Source organism: Mauremys reevesii, linkage group 1 (genome assembly GCF_016161935.1).
Source record: "Mauremys reevesii isolate NIE-2019 linkage group 1, ASM1616193v1, whole genome shotgun sequence".
Classification (NCBI taxonomy): Eukaryota; Metazoa; Chordata; order Testudines; family Geoemydidae; genus Mauremys; species Mauremys reevesii.
Window position 1 is genome coordinate 50,811,481 of NC_052623.1, and position 20,025 is coordinate 50,831,505.

The following is a 20,025-nucleotide window of genomic DNA, read 5'->3' on the forward strand; positions in this document are numbered from 1 at the left end:
GAAATAGAATCATAGAATATCAGGGTTGGAAGGGACCTCAGGAGGTCATCTAGTCCAACCCCCTGCTCAAAGCAGGGCCAACACCAACTAAACTAAACGTGGGTGTCTGTATGATGCCATATTATGGAACGTCTGTTTTTTCAGTTTGCTTTTTAAAAAAAAAACACAACTAGGAAATTACACACCAAAAGTTGTTAAAAGAACATTATTATGCTTGCAAAATCAATCACTCAAAAGTAGGGAAATGCCAGAATTAAGGTTGTTTGTGCAACCTTCATTCAGCCCCTTTGTGCATATACATTGGTACAGTCTTTTATACATGATCACATTCTATTTTTTTCCACTTGAGCCCTGTCTCATTCAGTGCACAGGATGGGCCTGCTCTAGGTATGAATGAGGACTGTGTAATGAAGGAGACTGTTGTCTCCTGCTTCATTTGTTGCAGAAGTTGGAAGATGTGTACCTGTTGTGGTTTCTGGGAGATGGCAGGCCTGCCCACAGCTAAAGGCCTGCCCTTTACCTGATGAATATGGGGTGCAGTGTCACACTGCTCTTTCTCTATTTTGGCTTGCATTCCTTCCCCCTTGTTGTTAAAATTAATTGTGTTGAGTATCTGGTCACCATTAACCTTTTTAGTGAAGACTGAAGCAAAATAGACGTTAAATACCTCGGTTCCTTTCCCATTAAGTAGAGGGCCTATACTTTTAATCATAGATCATAGAATTCAAGATCAGAAGGGACCATTATGGTCATCTAGTCTGACCTCCTGCAAGATGCAGGCCACATAAGCCGATCCACCCACTCCTTAAGCAAGCGACCCCTGCCCCATGCTTCGGAGGAAGGCGAAAAACCTCTAGGGCCACTGCCAATCTACGCTGGAGGAAAATTCCTTCCCGACCCCAAATATGGCGGTCAGCTGAACCCCGAGCATGCGGGCAAGACTCTCCAGCCATACCCTCTGGAAAAAGGCTAACAATATCCTATCATTGACCCATTGTACTAATTACCAGTGTGGCATTTAATTGACCTATTGACTAAGCCCGTTATCCTATCATACTATCTCCTCCATAAACTTATCTAGCTTAATCTTAAAGTCATGGAGGTCCTTTGCCCCCACTGTTTCCTTCGGAAGGCTGTTCCAGAATTGCACTCTTTCCTTCTTCTTTCTCTTATTGCTAATGTATAAGACAATAAGAAGATGTTCTTTAATGTCTCTTGCTAGGTGTTACTCATTTTGTGCCTTAGCCTCTCATTTTGTTCCTACATGCTTGTGCTTTTTCTTTTGTACGCCTCCTTAGTAATTTGTCCCTGTTTCCCCTTTTTGTGGGATTCCTTTTTGATTTTCAGGTCATTTAAGAGCTCCTGATCGAGTCCTATTGGCATCTTACTATTCTTATCTTTCCTTTGAATTGGGATAGTTTGCAGTTGTGCCTTTAATAGTCTCTTCTTGAGAAACTGCCTGCTGTCCTGAAATCCCTTTTCCCTTAGATTTTCTTCCCATGGGACCTTACCTAACAATTCTCTGAATTTGTGAAAATCATTTTTTTTTGAAGTCCATTATCCTTATTCTGCTGCTCTCACTCCTTTCTTTTCTTAGAATTAGGAAAGCTATCATTTCACGGTCACTTTCACCCAAATTGCTTTTCACCTTCAGATTCACTTCCAGTCCCTCCCTGTTGGTCAGCATCAAGTGGCTGTCCTCCTGGTGATTTCCTCCACTTTCTGAAACAAAAAGTTGTCCCTAATAATACATTCCAAGTACATATTGGAAAGTTTGTGTTTTGCTGCATTACTTTTCCAACAGATGTCTGGCTAGTTAAAGACCCCCACTACTACCAGGTTCTGTGTTTTGGATATTTCTGTTGTTTGTTCTAGAAATGCTTCATCCACTTCCTCTTCCTCATTTTGTGGCCTATATTAGATCCCTACCATGATGTCACCTCTATTTTTTATCCCTTTTATCTTTACCCAGAGAGACTCAGCTGATCTGCCTCCCACTTCCCTCTGGATCTCAGAACAAGTGTATATATTCCTGATTTATAATGCAACACCTGGTACCTCTTTACCCTGCCTGTCCTTCCTGAACAAGCTATACCCCTCTATGCCATCTTGTGATACTTAGGACCTGATATTTCAGAACTTGATGTTGGGGTGGAACATGAGGGCAAGAAAGTGGATGGTGTGAAACATGAGTGTGTACAGATGTTTCCTGGGTGCGGTTCAGAGACAGACTAGCTGTATGTCATTCAGCCAACTCAGGTGGCACGTTGGGGCCAGCCAGGGAGGCTTGTGAGGCAGGAACCCACTGATGAGTTCCGGAGGGCCAGAGTTGGAAGGTGGGTGGTGAATGAGGCAGGGGATTGCAGGAAGAGAAAGGATGGTCTCATGGTTAAGGCAGTTAGAATCTGGCTCTCCAGGACTGCATTTATCTCTGCCTTTGCCACAGAGTTCCTGTATGATGCTAGACAAGTCACTTAAACCAAGTATTTCACAGGTGATCGCTCATTGTGTGTTCCTCATTTTCTGAGATCCTGAAGTCTGATTAGCAGAAGTGCTGTGTGCTCCTAGCTGCATCTGAAGTTCAGAGGAGCTGCAGTTTGACCATATACAGTGCTATATAATGCTAAATATTCTGAAATATCAGGTCCTGGGTGTCGCAGATTAGGCACCCAAAATTAATGGGTACTTTAGACCTTAATCTCTCTGTGCCTCGGTGCCCCATCTGTAAAATGGGGGTAATACCAACACCTCACCTCCCTGGAGTGTGGTGACTCTCCCAGTGTTTGTGCCTCTATTCCCATAAAATAGCGGGATGATGAAAATACTTACCCCACTTACCTCACACAGTTGCTGTGAAGATTAATGTTTGGACAGGCCTTTGAAGATAAAATGTAACTAAAGGGGCTATACACTTACAAGAGGTCAGCAGCCACAAAGTGCTTTTCCTTTAGAGGGCTTTTTCTTTGATCTTTGGTGGCAAATGAGGGAGTTATATGTATTAGTTTTATAAACATCCTGTTCACCTCAATTTATCTGTATGGTATTATCCTGCCTGGCCAAACAGAGTTAAATCAAAGGAGAACATATGAGGGAAACCAACAGTGAACAAAATAATAGCAAAGATAAGGTACGGTCTAGCATAAAGCAGAGGTCCTTGGGGAAACAATGGGGAAGATATTAATTGGGAGTATCCTTGGCTTGGCTCCATCTTGGCTGGCAAAGTTGACTCTTCCTAGACTTGAGGCTAGAAAGAAAGGAGACTCTAAAACTTAAGGATGCTGGCTTAAGGAAGAAGTGTGTGGGTGGGTGGGTGTGGGGGTGAGCGGGTTGTCAGCAGCTGCCCAAGAGTGAGATGTTGACAGAGGTGATCCCGGCAATTACAGACCGGTAAGTCTAATGCCAGTACCGGGCAAATTAGTTGAAACAATAGTTAAGAATAAAATTGTCAGACACGTAGAAAAACATAAACTGTTGAGCAATAGTCAACGTGGTTTCTGTAAAGGGAAATCGTGTCTTACTAATCTATTAGAGTTCTTTTGAAGGGGTCAATAAACATGTGGACAAGGGGGATCCAGTGGACATAATGTACTTAGATTTCCAGAAAGCCTTTGACAAGGACCCTCACCAAAGGCTGTTACATAAATTAAGCTGTCGTGGGATAAAAGGGAAGGTCCTTTCATGGATTGAGAACTGGTTAAAAGAGGGAACAAAGGGTAGGAATTAATGGTAAATTCTCAGAATGGAGAGGGGTAACTAGTGGTGTTCCCCTAGGACCAATCCTATTCAATTTATTCATAAATGATCTGGAGAAAGGGGTAAACAGTGATGTGGCAAAGTTTGCAGATGATACTAAACTGCTCAAGATAGTTAAGACCAAATCAGACTGTGAAGAACTTCAAAAAGATCTCACAAAACTAAGTGATTGGGCAACAAAATGGCAAATGAAATTTAATGTGGATAAATGTAAAGTAATGCACACTGGAAAAAATAACCCCAACTATACATACAATATGATGGGGGCTAATTTAGCTACAACAGGTCAGGAAAAAGATCTTGGAGTCATTGTGGATAGTTCTCTGAAAATGTCCACGCAGTGTGCAGAGGTGGTCAAAAAAGCAAACCGGATGTTAGGAATAATTAAAAAGGGGATAGAGAATAAGACTGAGAATATCTTATTGCCCTTATATAAATCCATGATACGCCCACATCTCGAATACTGTGTACAGATGTGGTCTCCTCACCTCAAAAAAGATATACTGGCACTAGAAAAGGTTCAGAAAAGGGCAACTAAAATGATTAGGGGCTTGGAGAGGGTCCCATATGAGGAAAGATTAAAGAGGCTAGGATTCTTCAGCTTTGAAAAGAGGAGACTAAGGGGGGATATGATAGAAGTATATAAAATCATGAGTGATGTGGAGAAAGTGGATAAGGAAAAGTTATTTACTTATTCCCATAATACAAGAACTAGGGGTCACCAAATGAAATTAATAGGCAGCAGGTTTAAAACAAATAAAAGGAAGTTCTTCTTCACGCAGTGCACAGTCGACAGAGGCACTCTGAGAAAGAGACCAAAACTGCAGCAGGCAGGTTGTCTCTCCCAACCGAGATATGGGGGTGACTGGGCTGAAGGGAAAGCTTACAAGGAGAGTCTACGTTACAGCCTATGTCGGCATAATCTATTTCATTCTGGGGTGTGAATAAACCACCCACAAGCGAAATAAGTGACAGTGACATAAGCACTCGTGTGCACAGCATTATGCTGGCAGGAGAGCTTCTCCCACCAGCATAGATTTTGCCACTCGCAGAGGAGTTTTATGGTGACATGAGAGCTCTTCCGTTGGCATAGAAGCAGCTTCACCAGATGAGCTGCAGTACTGTACATAGAGCCAGGGCTTTAGTTTTAGATGAGGGGAAATAGGTGTATAGGATATCTGTTCTATCCCATTGCTCTGTGCACGATGCCCCCTTTGGGTGACTAAATGATGCTTTGGTTTGAAGAAGATGTTTTGGTGTCATTTTAATTAGCTGCTGGTCACAGGTCCCCAGAGGAAAAGGGCTTACAGGTGCCAAACCCAGTTGGTCCTGTCAGGTTAATATGGTTGGTAAACAGGGGGGCTGTAGCCCACAGACTCAATCTAAGAAAGATTGGACCATGGATGAAGCTTGTGAAGCCTGTCACCAGATGGGTGCATTCAAGAGGGACTCAAAGGGGTCTAAAATGCAGCTCACTCTGTAACTGTGACACCCCTCTTCCTTTTTCTGAGTGTCCTTTTCCCCTCCCTCCGTCTTCTCTTCTCTCCTCTTGGGCTGAAGGCAGTTAGGAAAAAAGGAAGAAATGTTCAGACTGCAGACTGAGGTAAGGACACCCTTGCATCCAGGCTGAGGTGATTGAAGGGGGCTTGGGTGGCAGTAATTGACAGGGCCATTTGTCTCTTTCATTCTATGTAGGTGGTGTCTTCTGTGAGCTCTACACACATTAAAATAAACATTGTCATTTCCATCTTCCAAATGGAAAAACTAGGGATATGTCTACACTGCCAGCTGTGTTGCGGTAGCACTGTAGTGTAGACACCTATTACGACGGCAGGGATTTTTCTGTTGCTGTAGTAAATCCACCCCTTGAGAGGCAGTAAGTAGGTCAATGGAAGAACTCTTCCTTTGATCTAGCTGCATCTGCTGTGGGTGTTAGATCAACCTAACTATATTGCACAAGTCTTACATTTTTCACAGCCCTGAACAACGTAGTTAGGTTGACCTAAGTTTTAGGTGTATGTAGACCAGGCCTCAGGCAGAGAGAAATTAAGGGCCTTATCTAGCTCCCCTGGATTTCAGTGGGAGTTGAATCAGATCCTAAATGTTTTACTCAGAGCCACACAGTAAATCAATAGCCAAGCCAGTTTTAGAACTTGGCAGTTCTCTGCCCTTTCCCTCACAGTCCTATGTTTTATTCCTCTAGCCACGTTCTCTCTAATGCTCCCCATTCTAGATGTTTCCATTATAGGACAGGTGGGAAGGGCAGGAGAAACAGTCAATTTTTTGTGGTTTTAATCATATGCTAATCAGGGCTGCCTGGGTCGGGGTGGGAAGCAAGTGGGGCAATTTTCTCCAGTTTTCAGCGGGTCTTCGGCGGCAGGTCCTTCAGTGCCTCCGAACACACCCGGAGTGAGTGAATGACCCACTGCCGAAGACTCGGAGCTTCTTCCGCTCCGGGTCTTTGGCAGCAGTTTGGCGGCGAGGGCTCCTTCCGCTTCAGGTCTTTGGTGGCAATTCAGCGGCGAGGGCTCCTTCCGCTCCGGGTCTTCGGTGGCAATTCAGCGGCGGGTCCTTCATTCACTCCAGGACCCGCCGCCGAAGTGCCCCGAAGACCCCAGGCCCCCTGAATCCTCTGGGCAGCCCTGATGCTAATTTGAAAAAATCCTGTTTTACAAATATGTTGTGAAATACAGGTTGCTCTTTTTAAACATAAATCTAAACCCATGAAATGTGCGGAGCACATTGTATAACTTATACCTTTTTAAAAGACTCCTAATGGTATAAGCTCCAGGTTTTAGCATTATCCAAGAATCACAGGTCTCTTCCATTTGTAAATTCATTAGAACCTTTAGGGCCCAATCCTGCTCACACTGACGTCAATGGGATTTTTTTACCATTGACTTCAGTTGGTACATGATCAGCTCCCAGTTGCCCTTTGCCAATTTCCTTGTAGGTTGGCCTGTATTTAGGGTGACCAGATGTCCCGATTTTATAGGGCCAGTCCTGATTTTTGGAGTCTTTCTTATATAGGCTCCTATTACCCCCCTATCCCCTGTCCCAATTTTTCATATTTGCTGTCTGGTCACCCTACCTGTATTATACAGTATTAATTGACATATTCTGAACTCAACTATGATCACTTTCTTCTCTAAGCTGATCATTCATTCCAACACTGAATAATTAAAAAAAAAAAAAAAGAAGCCTGGCACCCCAGAATAGGATGGCAGTACCATATGCAGAATGGTATTCAGTCCTTAGTGTGGACCCAAACATAAACAAAGCTATACCTGTACCATATCCACAGTTATAGCATGCAAGTGTAGCATTTTAAAATGTGTAATATCCACACTGAGTGTTAGTTTGATATTTAAGAACGGCCATATTGAGTCAGACCAAGGATCCATTTAGCCCAGTATCCTGTCTTCCAACAGTGGCCAATGCCAGATGCTTCAGAGGGAATGAACAGAACAGGTAATCCTCAAGTGATCTATCCCCTGTTGCCCATTCCCAGCTTCTGGCAAGCAGACGCTAAGGGCACCATCCCTGCCCATCCTGGCAAATAGCCATTTAACTACAGTACTTGGGGCTGGAATTGTAGACTAAAATAAAATGAGAATATATAACCCATTTTCTGCTATAAAGTATGATAAATGTGGGACAGCATGTTCTCTTACAAAGAATGCTCTCCTTAAAATCTGATCTAAAACCATGAAGCATGCAGTGATTTTCGAACTTATCTCAGCAGTGCAATAAAAAAAAATAAAAAGAGAAAAGAAAAATCAGAACATTTTTATGGACCTGCAGGAAGCAGACTGAAATCTCTGGGCTAGCTGCCAAGAGCCCTGGATCCTGAATCTTTGAATGATCATTAAGAGTTTTAGTCGATCTAGTTCCTTAGTGTTTCACTTTTTGTAACAATATTGTGATGCGTTTGATCTTTTGCTTCCATACAGTGGCTTATCTTTTGCTTCTAGATTTCCAGAGAAAACAAGATTACCTTGGTAAGAAACCTTGGTAGACATACAGATCTGTGCATTTTTAAAATCTGGTTCTGATTGAAATGACACAATTCTTAGTGCTGTGGCAGAAACACTGGGTAGAAATAACACTATGCAACCTTCAGGAAGTATTAAGATTTAATAGCAAGACTGAAACCTGAAATACCATTGCAAACCCCTTAGAGCTTTATAGCATGGCATTTTGATTCCATTGTAAGTGTGTTTGAAAATGAGTCTATACTTGATTATGCAAATGATTCTAATATCAAGGAACCACTATGTGCTATAAAATTAAAACTGGCAGAAAAAATAACCACTGTGGAATAATATGCAATAAATCTACTGCAGCGGTTGGCTTCTGTAATGTAATGTCTCATCCTTGTAAGAATGAAATATTTCTCAGTCGTATCATTATTGCTCCACTCAGAAATATCCAGTTGATTGAACCACACTGGAAAGAACAGTAATGTGGAGCAAATATCAGGTTTTCCCTATAGGAACATTCTGCTGGGGAAGGGGGATACACTAGAGTGATGGTCTGGAAAGCTCAGCTGTTGCAGTTCTTGTAATTGCTATTCTCTTGTGATTTCTTTGCTGAATGAACTAAAAATGCTTCCCACAAACAGGTCTGAGAACAAAACATTTGACTCCTCACCAGAGCAAAACTCTTAGTAAGCTGTGGTTCATGAATAGCCTTCTTCCATTGTTTCCCAGGTTCACTATATACTATTGAATCTCTCATCTGATTTTATGGTGCCAGACTTAACACGGAGAGCGAGTGCTTCTGTTTCAGTTGGTGGTGTTTAATTTTTCATGATCGGTGCAGTGCCTCCCCAGGTAGGTGGCTCTGACGCTAATTAGCAAGGAGATGTTTTCTGGCTGCATGGGACATTATGTGCATTTGGTTCCATTAAACAAATGGGGGCAGTGAAATTGGTGGTGGTCACTGTTAACTGCACTATATCTCTTCTTACTACTATTACTATTTGACAAAAGCACTGTTAAATGTAACCCATGCTGGGCCACACTGCTGCAAAATAACATGTTTTCCTGTGTGGGGACTCACTGTTGAAGGAGAACTGTGGTCTTTCTTGATAGAAGCTGAGGAGCATCAAACCTTATAGAAGTACTCTATGTGCATGGTGTGAATGAAGGGCAGATCGTGTTTCATTCTTGAATGTATCCTTTTATGATTAGGATATTGTTCCTGATGTCATTAATGACGTTTTGCTTTGCAGAACTATAACCAGTACAGATCCATGGCAAATAAATAAATCATCTCAGATTTACCAGTGTTGTATTTAAAATATTTGCTTTTCTTTAGTACACAATAAGAAAGAACTATAATGCCATAAAATCCAGGTTATTTTGGATGTTGAATGAAATAAATGTCAAGGTTTATCTTATGGACTTTTTCTCGAGAGTGTGTATCAAGGCAATAGATTAGCACAGCAGCTATTGTATTTCATTGAAGAGGTGGCTGTATTAAATAGCATAGGAATTGCTAAAGGGAATTGTTTAAAATGCATAAAATTAATTTTTTGCATAATTTCTTAAGGTGTGTCTATCATTGCCACTTCTTTTTGAACAAAGAGCCTTATAGAGTTCTCTCTCCAAATTTTATATTGTTTGGCAAAAGGTTTTTCAGTAGCATCATGTTTTGATGGCTGTCTGAATTTTTAAGGCTGTTTACCAGGCTATTGCACATACAGGGTACAGTATTTAAAAAGTTCTTGAATTAGGAAACTGATGCAGCAAATCGTGGTGTGGGTTTTGGTTTTTTTGTGTGTGTATGCATGTGTACAGTAAAGTGATGCGGGCAAAACCTCCATCCTGCAATGAAATAAAATTAAGGTTTTGCCAGAAGCCCACAAGTCAAAGTTAAGAGTACCCTTTAGGTCAGACTTGCTTTTTAACCTGATCTCTCCAGAAGAATAGCTGAGGCAGGACAGGATGATGAAATCTGTGGAGTATACTACAGAGCTCAGCCGAGTGCTGCATGTGCTACTGCACTTGTTTTCTGAGGCTCCCCTAGGAAGGGTCTTGGGAGATGGAAAACCCCATGTGGGACTCCTCACAGAGTTTTCTGTTAGTCATTCAGAGTGTGTGAGTGTGGGGGGAGTGTGCTTCCCCCTTGCAAAACCAGCAGCAGTTTTATCCCTCCAAAACCTAAATATTTGTAGGCTCTATATGAAGGCCCTGCACCAGTTCAGACTTCCTGGTCCCCACTTTGGCCTCAGGGAATCTTCAGCCACTGGCTGTGCCAGGGATTTGTTTGCTCCCCATGAAGTCATGGCCAGTTTCCTTAGATGGTTGTTACTCCTCTCACGTATCTTAACCACTTAAAGAAAACCCTGGCTAAGGTGAGGATATCTGTCTAGGGTTTGTCTGAGGTAGACTGGTTGGGAATTGTGTTTCAGGCAGGGTCCATTGAGAAAGATATTCTGTTCTTGGTCTGGCCTTGTAAAGGTGGAACACACTCAAAACCGTCTTGGTTACACTTGATTGTAAATGCCACCGGCTACAATATTCGGCCACCTTAGTCAAATAAGCATTTAGAGCATCCTCAGGTTTTCATCTAATTTAATTTATGTATTGAGAGTGCTAGATAAGTGCTAGTATACTATTATTACAGAGTGTCAAAGGTTAATGTTTTGAGTTTGGGGCTGAGAGCAGGCACCTTGCTTACCTCCTATGTCATTTTCCAGGCAGTTGCAACCCTGTAGTCTGCTTCTGGGGTACAGTGTACAGTCTTCCGGTCATGCCTTTCAATGAGTCTACTCTCTTTTGGAGATACCAATCAGTCCAAAGAAAAGGAAAATACAGCCTCAACTCCAGTCCTTGTGCTAGAGAGAGAGAAGCAGTTTCTCAGGCCCTGCAGGCAGTCTCAGTTCCTGCTCCTGAGTATGAGTAAAGGTTGGGCTTAATCACGGGGGGATTTCAACAAGAAAACCAACCTGGCCTGATGTCTTCCTTAGAGGGCTTTGGCAGGTGCCATTTGCAAGTTGGTCAGTTGGGGTGCAGGAGTGGGTTAGGGGTGCAGGAAGATGTATGGGGTGCTGTTTCTGGGAGGGGGCGCAGGGCAGGGGGTTGGGTTGCAGGAGGGTTGCGGGCTCCCGCCAAGTGGCAGGCACTTACCTTGGGTGTCTCCCGGTCAGCACAGCAGGGCTAAGGTGGACTTCCTGCCTTCCCCATCCCCACGGCACTCCTGGAAGTGGCCATCATGCCCCTGTGGCCCTTGGGGGCGTGTAGCTCCGTGCACTGTTCCTGCCTGCTAGCACCGCCCCTGCAGCTCCTATTGGCTGCAGTTTCCCATTTCCGGTCAATGGGACCTGCAGGGGCAGTGCTTGCAGGCAGGGGCAGTGCACAGAGACCCCTGCCCCCCCCCCCCAGGGGCCGCAGGGATGTGCTGGCCATTTCCGGGAGTGGCATGAGGACAAGGCAGGCAGGGAGCCTGCCTTAGCCCCACTGCACCACAAGACTTTTAGCAGCTGGAGATCGTGACCGACTGGCAGAGGCTCCAGGATCGACCAGTCAGTTATGATCTACGGGTTGGTGACCACTGACCTAAGTGTTCCAGCAATTCATTTACTTATGGCATAGGATATGCGTTGAATTTTTAGATTGCATTCACCTTCTGGAAAGCTCTACAAAAGCATGTTGAGCCATCTGGCTTGGGGATAATGACAGAGCAACATCAATCACTCTGAGGCTCTTCAACTATCCCCATCTCTAATATGGCCCTTAACTCCTCCCAGACCATGTGCCACATCTTTGGGGTAGGTGTCAAGATGTCCTTCTAACTCATTGTCCAGGGTAGTTTCAACGTGGTGGCAAATCAAGTGTGCTCAGTTGGGCAAGGAGGAAAATATAGTTGGGAAAGACCTAACGACCTTGAATACCTGAGTCCTCTGCTTGCAATAGAGATCAGTACCCATGGGGTATGGGGGCTTGAGGGCCTGGGACATGGGGTATGGGGGCTTGAGGGCCTAGTTTGGGCACAGGCAGGTAATGAGTGATCAACATCCCTTCCCTGGTCTCCCAGGTTTAAGCAGATTTATTTGATGCAGCTGAGTTTCTTTTCATCTTCCTGGCACATGGACCTGATGGTCCATGGAGCCAACCCAATTTGCCATCTTAAATGGCCCCTGGCATTTGGTTAATTTAGACTCAGTGCAGGGGAGTAATAATAGCACTGTTGCCTGGTTCAAAGGTCTGCAGGCTGGCTACTTGGTGGTAGACTTGTGCCTGTGGTTGCTGAACCTTCAACAGGTTTCCTAATTTCTTGAGAAGCTCCCGAAGCTGAAGTATGTATTGGACAGAATTGATTGCTTTCAGGCCTTGCTCCTCCCAGCCTTCTAGGAAGAGGTCTAAAATTCCTTGGGATTGTTGTCGATATAGAAGTTCAAAGGGGAGAACCTGGTGAGGCCTGTAGTACTTCCCTTGACAAAAAATAGGAGAGAAAGGAATTGACCCCAGTGTTTGAGTTTGGAGGCCATGAACTGCTTCAGCATCTCCTGGCTGTCCATTTGGGGGTACTAAACTGACATCTTTAGGAACTTGGTTTTTAGTAGGGCTCATAATTCTTGCATTAATCAGGACATAAAATTGGTCCCTTGATCCATTAATATTTCCCAAGGTATCCTTACCTGGGAAAAGAGTTTAATGAGTTCTGAGGCAACCATTGTGGCTCTTTTGAGAGTGCAGTGAGATGGCCTCTGGATAGCACATAATATAATCTATGATGACAAGGACGTTTTGGGGACCTGCAGCACTCCTTTCCCAGGGGTCCCATCAGGTCCATCCCTATCCTGTTGAAAGTGGTTTCTATCAGTGGAAGTGGGATCACGGGTGCATTCAGAATCCCCTTTGGGGCAACCAATGGCATTGTGGATGTGATGCATAGAAATCCCTGACTTCTTGGTGGTCCCCATACCAATAGAAATGGGCTAATATCCAAGTGAAGGTTTTCTCCCAGCCCAGGTGCACAGCACAAGGAGTGTCATGTGCCAGGCACTGTACCAGCCAGAGGTACAAGCGAGGTACCAGTAGTTGGGTTCTCACCTCACCTGTTAGCTTATTTAGTCTGACACAGCAGAGGCATTCATCATGGAGCACAACTTGTGGCCACTGCTTGACCCATTTGGGTTCCACTACCTGGCCATTTACAGAGGCTGTTCGCTCATAGACCCAGCTCAGTGTCTGTCCCGCTTCTGTTCCTGGATAAAACCTGTGTCGTGAGCTAGTGCCTCTCAGTGGGTAGCACCAACTCTTTAGTCACCTCCTCCTGTGGGGTAGCAGTAGGTGAACAGTGACCCTCAAGCCTTCTTCCAAGGGGTCTTTTGATTCTCCTAACCCAGCTAGATCTGTTCTGGGACCACCTTCAACAAAAGACCACTGCCATTTGTCCTGGTACTTTCCTTCCCCCTTTCCTGTATCATCTCCTGAAAATAGTCCCAATAATAACAGGATAGGCCAAGGTCAGAGACAGTCTTATCAGGAGCACCTCAGCATGTGGTCCCATGGTTAGTTGCAGCCATCTGCTCGGGTGTGCCTTCATATACATGTGGATACATTGGAGGAAAATTGTTTCTCTTAGGACCGCCTCTGTCCCCAACTGATGAGTCTGCACCAAAGTCTGGCTGCACCCCAAGTCCAATAGCTCTTGACCTTGTCCTGTTGATCCACATGGGGACTGTTAGGTTGGCAGGCCTTTGTTTACAAACTTGGTTTTCAGCTGTCCATACCTGGGCATACCCACACTCCATTAAAGGGCTTTCCTATCAAAGGTGACCTCGTTGTCCTGTTGTAGGGATATTGATCACAAAGGCCCAAAGAGTTAAAGGTGTTTATAAACTCTCTCACTGTCCAACATTAAAATGTGACTGAGAGATTTGGGATTATTTTTAAGAGCCTTTGGTTTTACTTGGTTACTTCGCAAAGATCCAGAAGCATTGATACAAATTGAAAGTTTATTGATTAAACACAAGAATGAACAAGAAATTAAAACAGGCACTATATACTGAAACTGTGGTTGAGTGATTTTGCAAAATGAACATAGTCAAACCTTATTAAAGTCTTTCTCCTTCTGGAGTCAAAGTATGAGAGTATCTTATTTTCAGAGAAACTTTTATTTGATGAAAAGGAGAAAGTTTAATTTTACTGAGTCTTGATATGAAAGGCATTCGGCAGACACAAGGTAGAAGAGAGAGATGATACAACAGATGAGTGAAATGCGGCTTTTATTAAGTTTAGTTATGATCTGGTCAGGGCCGTCATCTTTTTGGATTGTTTCTCCTTAGACAAGGCAGGTTTGAATGGATGCAATCTGACTTCAGGATTCATTGAGATAAGATAGGAAGGAAAAAAAGAGGAGCAGAAAATAACACAAGGCAAGGGAATACAACACAGGATCTTACATGCCTTTGCTGTGCTGATAATTAGCTATCCCCTGTGGGAGGCTAAGGACTGGATGTCATGATAATGTGATGACTTCCAGCACTCACAGATGAAAACAAAGTTTTTTAAACAAAAGCAAAAAGAAAGTCCTTTAGATGAGTCAAGATGAGTTGCAGTGCTGGCAGCTCAGAGGATGAGCTGTGGAAGATGAGACAAGACGAGTTAGGATGCAAGGTGGGACAGAGGATGAGAGAGAGGTTTTTTCAAACTCTCTTTTTAAGAAACCCAGAAAGGGAAAAAGTGGGTGGCATAGTCCATCCCCCTCATTATTTTGTCCACCAATTAGACCTCAGATCCATCACACCAATTTTGATCTATTTAACTTCTAGTTCCTTCTTGTGTGTTTTTTACCATGCAAAATTTCAACAGTCCTTGGATTATGTCAACATAGCCTTTTTGGTTTAGGCTAATCTAGCTTCTTTGCCTGGTTCTCTTGCACTTATTACAACATTCATTGCCATAAACAGCTTGACTTATTCTTTATGGTTATTGTAACATCTTATGAACCTTCACATACTTTTTACATTTGAGCGCACATTAGGGGTATATTTTGTGAGCCCAATAGTCACAACAGTTCACATGAGAAGGAGGTCACCAGGTTACAGCCCAAGCCTGTTGCCTCATTCAGTAAGAAGTCTCCCTGATAGAGAAGTCAGACCTCAGGATTGAACAGGACCTACCATGTGAGCATGCCCTGAGACCATTCAGCCAGTTCTGGTACCTCCCTGAGCATCCTCTGCCTACTGCTGGGGCCAGGTGGAAATTGGAGTAGTCGTCTTGAGTACTGGTGGAGCCAATGTCGCTGATCTCTGTCCCCAACGTGTAGAGGGCAAACCCTCCTGATCAGGCCTTACCTCAGGTCAAGTCAATTTCTTAGTCCCTGTGTACATCCTTCCTCCCATCCCTGTAGGCTCTTCAGTGGCCATGAAGTTCTCCATTAATTGTATTGCTTCCAACAATGTCCCTGGCAGTGTCTCAACACCCTGTCTCATCCCCCGGCCAGGAATATTTGTATAAACTACTCTACCAAGATTAATTCTGCTACTGGGGCACCAGTCCACTCTTCAGGCCATTGCCAGCACCAATAGTGTAACTTTTTAAATTAGTAACTTAAAGATAAGGAATAAAACTAAACCGAATTTTAAGGTTTGAACTTTTAGGGCTGTTACAGGTAATCTAATTTAGGGGAGGACTGTGAATAACAATGAGGGATAAAATTAAAAACTTCATTTAAAATGAAATAGTTAATTAAAAGCAAACAGACATTACAATACAACTATACACTGCATTTATATTGATGTTTTCAAATGAAATGATGCATCTAGAGGTGAATAATCTTATGTAGCCACATAGTCAAGTCCTTGGTAGGTGGGCAAATCAAATAGGGGAACAGACCCAGGGTTAAATTTTCCTGTGGCCTCTGTGTGGAAGTTGCCACCTGTTCACAGGTGATCAAGAATCCCTTGGTGTCATCGTCTGGTCCATCTTTTGCAAGTTTCACAAGTACCGGTGGATGTGCAAGTCCTGAATCCATGGTTCCTGCTGGTAGGCCTCCGGCTGCCCCAGCAGGCTGTCATCCTGCCATTAGCTGTTCTTCTAGTTGCTGTTGTTGATCTTACTGCCGAGTAGCCAGCTTGCATAACAGCTGCGACTGGTGGGCAGTCTGAAGCTGTTGTGTCACCCACTGCTGTAATAGTTGTTGAAACTGTTGTTGTTGGGCTGCCTGCTGTCACAGATTCTCAGCGAACCACTTCAACTACTGTTCTATATCCAGGCTTCATTTGGTCCACGTCTTTTTGTGTCCACAGATCTTCAATCTTGCTTACACCACACCTTATTACAGAGCTGAGACAATAACCTTTGAGTGGTCGAGAACAGAGGCAAATGTCTTGAGCTCACCACTTTGGGGTGGCAGCTGCCACATCGCTTCACTCCTATGTCATTCTACGGGCAGCCGCAACGCTGTGGTCTGGGTCTGGCCCTCCAGCTGGGCCTTTCTGACAGTCCACTCACTTTTGGGGGATATAAGGCAGTCCAAACAAAAGGAAAATACCTCCCTGACCTACTTCTTGTGCTAGGCAGAGGGAAGCAGTCTCAGTTCCCACTCCTGAGTGTGAGAAAAGATCGGTGTTTAATCATGGGGGGATTTCAACACAGGAAACCAGCCTGGCCTGTCATCTTCTTCAGAGGACTGGGGCAGGCAGCGGTTGCAAGCTGCAGGTCAGTTAGTGCCACGGAGCTGCAGTCTGGGAACTCTGAGCCCTAGGTCTACTTGCTGCTGTGCATTGCCCCCACTGCACTCAGTTCCTTCCTTTTAAGGCCCATCTCCAGGCCTGGCAAGCCTGACAGGTACAGCCAGTTGGGGCTTACTGAGACCACAGAAGTTCCTTAACCCTGGCCTGGCAGGTGGGCGATGGGAGTTATGCATTTCAATCAGAGAGAGGGGCACCTAAACTAGTGAGAGTCCACCAAAATTTAGAACTTCAGTTACTGTAACATTGTTTTATGCACAATAATTTCCTGGTTTTTTAACAGCAGGTATGAAACAAGCGAATAAAATTACATAAGGTGCCACAGGATTCTCTGCTAAAATTACATAGAATCATAGAAGTGTAGGACTGAAAAGAACCTTGAGAGGTCATCTAATTCAGTCCCTACACTCAGGACAGTACTTACTACACCATTCCTGACAGGTGTTTGTTTAGCCTGTTCTTAAAAATCTCCAATGACCTGAGATTCCACACCCTCCCTATGCAATTTGCTCCAGTGCTTGACTACCTTGACAGGAAGCTTTTCCTAATGTCTGACCTAAACCTCCCTTGCTGCAATTTTAGCCCATTGCTTCTTGTCCTGTCCTCTGAAGTTAAGGAGAACAATTTTTCTCCCTCCTCCTTGTAACAATCTTTTCTGTAATTGAAAACTGTTATCATGTCCTCTCTCAGTCTTCTCTTCTCCAGACTAAACAAATCCAGTTTTTTCAGTCTTTTCTGAAATGTTTTGTAGACTTTTAATCATTTTTGTTGCTCTCCTTGGGACTTTCTCCAGTTTCTCCACATCTTTCCTGAAATGTGGCACCCAGAACTGGACACAATACTCCAGCTGAGGCTTTAGTGTGGAGTAGGGCCAATATACAGAGTATTTCAGTTAGCAGTTATTAAGAAACCTTTAGGCAATAAAATATATATTAATAGGGTTTTGGCCTACGGGTTCTAGATTAAATAGGTCAATTTTTCACAGCTGTTATGATCTGCCATAACTATAGTTGAAAGCTTCTTAATTTGTTGCTCACCAAGACTTTAAACTTTGGAATTATTACTATTCATTTATGTAAGTGACGCTGAAATTCGTGTTGGCAATTCCAATGACATTTGTTTAACAAATGTACTGTGAATATATAGTAGCCATATCTATAAGCAGAATAAACTATTTGGTCTAAAAATGTGTCTCCTTGTCCCACCAAAAAAATTGTGAACTAATGTCTTACAACATTTCAGTGTATTTCATGGGAGGGATCAGCATTCATGTCACACTCCTCGTCAGTACCCGGCCTAAGTCACAGCAGCTAATGATCCAACCAGAGAACCAAATTCAGTGATGAAGCCTGGTCAAGTGCCACCTGAGGCATGTTGTGCATACGCTAAGATGATGTATTTCACTGGAATAGCAAACATCAGAAACAATGTTTTCTTATATTGATATAACCTAAAAAAATGGCTCAATTGACTGTTTTTTCCTTCATACTTTAAGAGCCACTACTGAGACTGAGTTTCTTTGGTGTTAAATTGATGGCAATGGTTGATTAATCTTTTACTTATGTGTCAATGAAGCATATTCTGTATGAGGTGTTCAAAATATTGGTTTTTTTGTAAATATAAACACATTAATTCGTTGTTGCTTTCAATATCTATGGAAAAACATAAATGTCCATCTGTCACTGCTGAATTCTGTCAGCTCACATATTAAACGTTCTTGGTTTAATATCTAGATTTAATTCCCGAAGGGATTTACAAAATCTACGCTGTTGGGGATGAGAAAACACATAAGTAAACATAGATTGAGTCACATAAACTGAGCTCGTTGCTTGGTATCTCAATAGAATACTGACGACCCTCTCAATGATTTGGGTCACTGGAGTGGATGTAATTCTACCTTCATAATAGAAAATGTGTTTACATTCACAAATTTTTGGGATGCACTATTAAGAATATTATTTAGAAGAAGACTTAATATGTTTATATTTTATTTGTTCACTATTTGCAGTATTTTTCCTGGAGACCCTTTGAATCTTGTTTTCATACACATACACATAGCAGAAAACATGAGAGGGCAAACAACACAAAACTCTTCTCATGTCTAGTTTAAAGCGACAAATGCCAGGAATTCAGAATGAATAGTACTACATGGCTAAGGCTGGTTTTGCCAGGGATTTCAGTCTTATATAATACATCCTGTGGCATCACCTAGCAAGGGATATGAGTTCCAATCTTAATTCCTGAGTTTCCTGAATTGTCCATTTTTGTGTATATGGTTTCCCCCCACCCACTCCCCGTCCTTTTTTAATTTGAGGGAGGAATGGCCAAAAATGGCTGGTGGAAGGGACAGTTGATGGGAAAAAAAATAACGGAAGGGCTCTGTATAGGCTGACCAGACGTCCCGATTTTATTGGGACTGTCCCGATTTTTGTTTGTCCCGCGTCCTGACCGATGTTTGGTCGGGACGTGAATTGTCCCAATATTTTGCCCTCCGGCTCCACCCCGGCCCCGCCCTGACTCTGCCAATCCCTCCCCAAATCCCCATCCCCCAGCCCTGCCCCCTCACTGTCCTATTGGATCCTTCCCCAAATCCCCGCCCTGGCCCTGCCTCTTCCCCAAGCACACCGCATTCCCACTCCTCCCCCCTCCCTCCCAGGCTTGCGCTAATCAGTTGTATGGCGGTGCAAGCACTGGAGGGATGGGGGAGAAGCAGGACGCGGCAGCCAGCTCAGGGGAGGTTGAGGCAGAGTGAAGGCGAGCTGGTGTGGGGGGGCAGGGTGTGGAGCTGCCGGTGGGTGCTCAGCCCCCGCCAATTTTTCCTATGCTCCAACAGCTGTTGGTGGTTTTGCGTTTGTTTTTGTTTTTCCTCTGCTGCCGGTTCTTTTGGTTTTTTGTTTTTGTTTTTTGTTGCTCAACCCCCGCCCCCACATCCCAATATTTCACATCTCTCATCTGGTCCCTCTAGCTCTGTATAAATTCATAGCTTGTCTCTCAAAGATATTATCTCATCTACCTTGTCTCCTGAAGCTACTATAGTCATGTCATGTAGCTGAATATTAAGGATTTTTGTCTTTTTTTTTTTTTTAAAGCACCTACTATTTTACTCCTCTGTGCACACTCCTTCGACGGCCGGTGCAACCCATTAGGCGACCTACGCAGTTGCCTAGGGTGCTAGCATTTGTGGGGGCATCATTTCGGGTCCTTTGGTGGTGACCGCGGCGGCTGGATCTTCAGCTGCCCCAGTCATCATCGGCATTTAGGCGGAGGGACCTGGGGCAGGGGGACGCGGGGAGGGCCACCTGCAGCAAGTAAGGGGGGATGCGGCATGTAGGGGAACCGCTCCCCGCCCCAGCTCACCTCTGCTCCGCCTCCTCCCCTGAGCACGCTGCCCTGCTCTGCTTCTCTCCCTCCCAGGATTGTGGCGCCAAACAGCTGATTGGCGCCACAATCCTGGGAGGCAGGAGAAGTGGAGCAGCGACGACGTGCTCGGGAGGAGGCGGAGCAGAGGTGAGCTGGGGCAGGGAGCTGCCGCACGGCTCCCCGGGCCGGGGGGAGCTGCCGTG

At 44.1% G+C, this 20,025-nt stretch overlaps 1 long non-coding RNA gene across 1 annotated transcript in view; it reads left to right on the forward strand.

Moving 5' to 3' along the window:
- Positions 1 to 18,229, forward strand: part of LOC120392907 — a 64,752-nt gene extending 46,523 nt beyond the window's left edge. Inside the window, exon 3 of the long non-coding RNA XR_005591820.1 lies at positions 17,705 to 18,229. This is a non-coding gene — a long non-coding RNA (uncharacterized LOC120392907). The remainder of the gene's footprint in view (positions 1 to 17,704) is intronic.
- Positions 18,230 to 20,025: the final 1,796 nt, after the last annotated feature.